This window comes from Pavona decussata, unplaced genomic scaffold (genome assembly GCF_977016875.1).
Source record: "Pavona decussata unplaced genomic scaffold, jaPavDecu1.1 SCAFFOLD_384, whole genome shotgun sequence".
NCBI classification, from domain to species: Eukaryota; Metazoa; Cnidaria; class Anthozoa; order Scleractinia; family Agariciidae; genus Pavona; species Pavona decussata.
Window position 1 is genome coordinate 133,014 of NW_028145757.1, and position 7,184 is coordinate 140,197.

Genomic DNA, 7,184 nt, shown 5'->3' on the forward strand with positions numbered 1-7,184 from the left:
TCCCTCTCAATAGTCCTTCTACAAGTGGTCTTTGGTCTCCCTCTCCCCTCGTCCTTCTGGAGTCCACCCCAATGCTGTAAAACAGTCGTTTTCACCCTCTGAAGGCCTCGGGCATTTTTAAATTCACGCGTAGACTTTGTGCGGCGATAACGCTATCCTCGGAAAAGGGCGAAAGCGTGGTATGACCTGTGAATCCTGCGGGTGGGGGTAGGGGGGTGGTAGGAGGAGAAGGTAAGAGACTTGTGAATCCTGGGAAGTCCCAGGGACTCGTTCAAGGATGATTTGTTTTCTTTTTCGTTCCTTTTCATTTTTTCAAGTTCAGCTTCTTTGCAGAAAGAAAAATATCATCCTTGTGTGCTCCTGTTTTTCATGAAACTCTAAATTTGGTGAATTCACGTTGTTTGTTTAGCCGAGAATGGCAAATGTAATAAGAAATTATAAGCGTAAGTACGGACCCTTCATGACTAGACTAACTTCGTTCCCAGGGCCTCTCCTCTTCAAGTCCTCGGTGGAGAGTCCCTTAGTAGGCCGTACACAAGCTGTTAAGTCGTATGCGGAAACTAACTAAGGAGGACACATGATGTGTAAGATCCATATGCTAAGAGAATATAATGATGCTATACGCTTGTATCAGAATTCCATTTAATTCTTGAATAATGGACAAAAAGTATCAAAGTGAAGCCGTACCATTGTGTGCATCAGGATCAGCAATATTGTATAAAACGTAAAACCAAATGCCAACCTCGTTCCCAGGGTCTCTCATCTTCCCGCCCCCTGGAGCGTTGAGAAAAGATAACATCGGCCTAAGGGAGGTGACGTCATCGGGTTATTCTTCGGAGCAGCCACGAACCGAGATCCGATTATACCGGAAATTGACCTGCATTCACTCACTTTCAGTACTAATGGCGGACGACGTCGGGGAAATAAAGACTTCGAACGTTTGTTAGGATTCGTTATGGTAGAATACAGAGTTCTTTCTACTTTCGTTTCTCGGCGTCTGAACACTGACCTCAAGGATTTTACGTTCGATTTGTGGAAGAAACGTGGAACTATGAAAACAGTCAAGATTTGCTCAGATAACATCGGCCTACGGGAGGTTAACATCGACCTAAGGGAGGTTAACATCGGCCTCCGGGAGGTTAACATCGACCTAAGGGAGGTACGTTTTATAGCACCACGTTTGTATCGTATGTGTTATACTGGCACAATCGTACACATGGAAAGCTTATTTGCAAGCATTAAAACTTACAATCTTGCAGGAGCTTTTCTTATTATTGACCCGAGTGTGATTTCATTAATTTTATTACCAACTCATAACATCCACCTACAGGAGGTTAACATCTACCTAAGGGAGGTACAGTGGCTTGCAGTGTATATTTTATAAGTTATGTATCATAAAAGTCAATTCATAGGCATAGAAGCTAAGGAGCTTTTCTATCATTGACTTGAATTTCATAAATATTTTCATTTTTACCAACTCATAACATCCACCTATAGGAGGTAAACATCTACCTAAAGGAGGTTATGGTATTATAATAAGGAAGGATGGACTTGAGGAAAGCTTACGAATCTTAAGGGGCTTTTGCATTTCGTGTACATGCCGTTTTAGAATAAATTTATTTATAAAGAGTTATTATTATTATTATTATTATTATTATTATTATTATTATTATTATTATTATTATTATTATTATTTGAAAAGCCTTTTAATCTCACTAGAATTAGATTAATGAGAGTTTTCTCATTTTTTTATTTACACTCATAACATGGAATATAATATATTATTATCAATATTATTTTTTGGTAACACACTGACCTATACTGGGCCATTTATATTCATCTAATGAAACAATTTTACAGCCATAAAGATTTGCTGTGAGAGATGTTATGGGTTTAAATAGAAAAAATGCAGGTGCATTAAAATAGCATAATAGCTGTTATGATGATTAAAGGCAATTGTTTTCTTGTTGTTGTTTTTTCTTGGTTGAGCCCATCAACCTGTAATTTCCACATTAAATGTTGCTAGAAGTGACTGTTTATGACTGTTGAAATGATAGATCATTTTTAAAAATATAACCCTTAATATGTCAGAATTTATTTTAATTTAATTTGTGATCACTTACAAGAGGTTTGACTGTTTGACTGCTTACTACAGTACATTAACAATATTGGTTTTATTTTATTTCTTTTCAGAATGCAATACTTAAACTGTGCAGACCGCTGAAGAAACTGCTACTTCAAAGACACCTATGACTCATCAATTCCTCAAAAGACATTGTGTACAACAGATGTTGTTGAACTGTTATTGTCAAGCTTGACCTCTCGTCATGTGGCAAAATTATGTAAAATTTGATATTCAAGTTTGTAGGGTTAATAATTATTGACGGAGGATCTCCCATATAATGATGGATTGGATGCAAATGGTCATAATTTTGTTCCTCTCTGGCAGGAAATTGTGTAGATTGGTATATATGTACCACTTAGAGTGCAAAGATACAAAATGACCAACATTTTTAAGTAATGTTTAATTGGAAGAAAGATTCTTAGTCCTTTCTAGAACTTAAGGACGGTGCCTACTATTGTTACTGCGCATACGTTCTGTGCATCTGGAGATACTCAGGTTTCCTATGGGTGGTGCCTACTATTACAGGGATATCTTTGCGCACTTTAAAACTATGCAGAGAAAGCAGAACTTAGCAAGTGATTTTGGTATCCAAAAAGAAAATTGGGGGGAAATCATGCATTTTTCAGAGATAATAAAGCTTCAATTTGGAAAAAAGTGCCATACATTGCTTTGTATTTTGCTGCTTTTTAGAATAATATTGTTGCTTGGTTATCTCTAAAAAATGCGTGGTTACCCCCAATTTCCTTAAATTTGGCTTTCAATACCCGCTACCAAGATCTGCTTTTCCCGCATAGTGATAAACCGTGCAAAAATACTTCGCTATTAGTAGGCACCGTCCTTAAGCAGTTGTGAAAAGAAATCCAAAAAAAATAACTGAGGGTCTTTCTTCTACTTAATCTTTCACCTGACATTGAAATGTATCTTTTAAATATCCATATTCAATTACAGTATGGTTGCTAACCTTTATGGCTATTGAGTCAAAAAGATATGACATAAAGAGCTATTATTTTGTAAGTCAACAAATCTGTACCTCAAGTAAAGGTCAAAATGAAATTGAGCCATGCCATGAACCTTTGAGTGTGCTTTTCAAAAGATCCAAATGACCACCCCTAAATGTTTTAAGCTCATGACATGTCATTTGTTATCAAGTAAGCTCTATGCTTCTAAATATGGGTGGAACTTTGTCATGAGTTGGAGAACAAGTCAAATTTGAACAAAAAATAAATGCCTTGTCCCCCCCCCCCCCCCCCATGCTCCCACATGGCATTTGACCATGTACCATGCCTGGGAAGAAGGGAATTGAATTTGGCTGGGGTAGAGAAATTGAACTGAATTTACACTGTGCCTTTGGCATTGGAGAATTTGGACTTTTCTCTTTTTTTTTTCTTCTGTTTGAATACAATAATTATTGAACAACTGAGACAATATAATATATAATGCTCTTTATTCATAATGATAGTACAAGAGAGTGCATGGTAATAAGTAATACCTGTAAATCGATATTGAGATGCCGAAACCGGGGGCTTATATGGCACAATTCATACAGGAGATTGGTCAAAATGGTGCAATTACTTTACAGTTTACAAATAAATAAATAAATAAATAGATAAATATTAATGTTAATAATAGTGGTGATAATAATAATAATAATAATAATAATAATAATAATAATAATAATAATAACTTAAATGAAAAAAAATTTAATAAATAACAAATAAAATATTAAATTAAGCTAAGCCGTGTATACGAGAGTTCAAAAGAACATGAATTCACAATTTGATTGGAAGTAATCTCTAAGTTTTTGCCTACAATTCGAGATAGTAAGCGAATTACCTAAATCAAGAGGGTTGTCATTCCAAATTTGAGGGCCTTGTGCATGAAGTGCAAAAGCCCCTTAAAATTCATAAGCTTTCTTCAAGTCAATTCTTCCCTATTATAATACATACTTGCATGGTGCTATAAACATCATGACTTCCCTCAGGTAGATGTTTACCTCCTGTATACGCAGGTGGAATTGTTATCACTTGGTAAAAATAAAATGAAATTCAAGTCAATGATAAAAAAGCTCCTTATGATCCCAAGTTTCCCTGCTGAAGAGTAAGCTTCTATGCGTATGAATTGAGTACACAATGTCTTTTGTGGAATTAAGGAGTCATAGGTGTCTTTGAAGTAGCTGTTTCTTCAGCGGTCTGTGCAGTTTAAGTATTGCATTCTGAAAAGAAATAAAATAAAAGCAATATTGTTAATGTACTGTAGTAAGCAATGAGAGAGTAATGTACAATCGTCTTTTAAGGTTTCTTAATAATCATAACATTCTCTCTGACAATCAGTATGGTTTTCGCAAGCATCACTCCAGGGCTAGCGCTTATGCTCTTACTTGTTTATATGACAAAATCTCTTCCGCCATTGACAATAAGGAATGCACAGTTGGTATTTTTATAGACTTGTCCGAGGTCTTTGACACCGTTGATCATAACATTTTGATTTCAAAATTAGAGCATTATGGTGTTCGTGGCACTTCACTTAGAGCTATCTAAGCAATAGACAACAATATGTGGAATTTAATGGTGTCAGTTCGGAGTCTTGCGAAATTAAGTGCGGGGTGCCTCAGGGTTCTATACTAGGTCCCCTACTCTTTCTACTCTATATAAATGATCTGTGTAACGTGTCAAAGGTCGTGGATTTTATTCTTTTTGCAGATGATACAAACATATTTTTCTCCCACAAAGATTTTAACTTGCTTCCTGGAATCTTGAATTCAGAAATGCTTAAATTAACTCAATGGTGTCGAGCAAACAAGCTGTCCATTAACTTTAAAAAATCAAATTTTATGGTTTTTAGACCACCCCAAAGGAGGTAAACACTTGATATATCTATTCAAATTGACAACAATGCAATTGAACGTGTGAAAGAGACAGTATTTTTAGGTGTTATCCTCAATGAGCATCTGTCATGGAAGCCTCACATTCTTAGTGTTTCTAGAAAAATATCAAAATCAATAGGTATTATTTAAAAGTTTAGTTTTTGCCTTCCCAAAACTTCCTTACGCTCCTTGTACTATAGTCTAGTTTACCCTAACTTAATTTATTGTGTTTCTGTGTGGGGATCGACATATCAGTCTAATTTAAATCGGATTATTGTTCTGCAAAAGAAGATAATCAGAATAATATCTAAAGTTTCTTTTGATGCTCATACTGGTGTTCTTTCTAAAGAACAGGAGATTTTAAAATTCTCTGACATTTATTTATACCAAATTGGTAAATTTATGTATCTTTTTAAAAGAAGCTTACTTCCAAATTATTTTCGCGATATGTTTACTCTTGCAAGCCAGATACATTCTTATAATACAAGAAATTCCAACTTTTTCTATAAATAGGATAGAATAAGAATTTCAGTGGAATCCACGGGGTGGCTCTTCCATCCACTGTTTCCAGGTCGAATTGGAATTTGGAAATGATGGTTTTTGTGGAGGGAGGAAAACCGGAGTACCCGGAGAAAAACCCTCGGAGTAGGGACAAGAACCAACAACAAACTCAACCCACACATGACGCCGAGACCGGGAATCGAACCCGGGCCACATTGGTGGGAGGCAAGTGCTCTCACCACTGCGCCATCCCTGCTCCCACATATACCTCATACCTTCTATATACCTTATTGTCGAACTAATCTTCGAAAATTCTCAATTCGGTTTCAAGGTCCTACGCTTTTCAACTCGCTTAGTCGTGAAATTCAAAACAGTGAAAGTATCAGTTTGGCAAAAGACTTAGAAAATTCCTTCTTTCTAAGTTAAATTGACTCTTTGTTGAGCTACACACCTTTTTCTTTTTTTCTTTTTTTTTTTTCTTCTTCATTCAGTACCATTAACTTCTATGGTTTATCCTAGTAGCCCAGAAAGGAGAGACCTGGGACATTTTTCAACCAATCTCAATTCTCCCCCCTTTCAGCATAAAAACCAAAAAAAATCAAGCAACAGCCAAAATTAACACCAGAAAGCAATTAAGTAGTATATAAAAATCAGAAAAAAATAAAAAATCCGACCACTTTTTCAAAAAAAAGTGTCCCAAATCAAGTCTCCCTTGATTTGCGTAAAAATTATGGTGAAACCAAAAAAACAAAAAAAATTCCAAAAAAATTCAAAAAAATTTTCAAATAAAATGGATTACTCACAACTTTCCTCAAAACAATTAACACAAATTTGTAAAGAACGACAGATAAAATATGCAGCAAAGATGAGAAAACAAGAGAAGATTGAAATTCTCTCACAGAATGATCAAGATCCTTCAAAAATAATCCACTCAGAAGCTAAAAAAAGAACAACAGATTACACTAATAACTATCGAGACAATGAAGAACAACGAGAAAAAGCAAGAGAATGTTCACGTCGTTGGAGAAAAAACAACCCTGAGAAAGCGAGAGAATATTGGCTTCAATGGATGGCGCACATTGAAAACGAAAAAATTCAACAAGAGAAAGAACTAGCAGAAAGCTGGAGAGAAAACAATCCTGAAAAAGACAAACAATATTGGGAAAAATGGATTGAACAAATTGAAAAAGAAATTCAAAGAGAACCAACAAATTATTGGGAAAAAAATCTCGGGAAAATTATGGGATAAAAAATTAAATGAAATTTTGATTTCCACAGAAATTCTCTGGAAATTATTCTCTTTTGAAATCATACTTAACATTTCCAATCTCAATTTTTCCATTTTTCACAGCATCAGCAATTCGGTTTGCTGATATTTGAAGTTTTTCCAATGCTTGTTTTCTTGTGTCAAATTCAAGTCTTTCATTTGGTGACTCAAAAACAAATTTTCTCAATTTTTTTTGTTTTGAAGGAAAACCAAAAGCTTTTCTGAGTTCATCGTTTGTGTATGCCATTTTGTTCTGAATTTTTTTTTTATTTGCCATTTTCAAAAGACTTGCATGAGTTGGATAAACTTTGATTTCGTCACTTTTTGAAATAATTTGGTTCAAATAATCCAATGATGAACCATTGAAAAAAATTTCAAAAATATCTTTTCCACTCACTAAAATTTTTAATTCAATTTGTTCTTTTTCC

General features: G+C 34.9%; 1 long non-coding RNA gene across 1 annotated transcript; it reads left to right on the plus strand.

Moving 5' to 3' along the window:
- The first annotated feature begins 911 nt into the window (after positions 1–911).
- Positions 912–3,335, plus strand: LOC146451768 (uncharacterized). The gene is made up of 2 exons (XR_014859949.1): positions 912–1,159; positions 2,194–3,335. It is a non-coding gene; the product is annotated as an uncharacterized LOC146451768 (long non-coding RNA).
- The last annotated feature ends 3,849 nt before the right edge of the window (positions 3,336–7,184 follow it).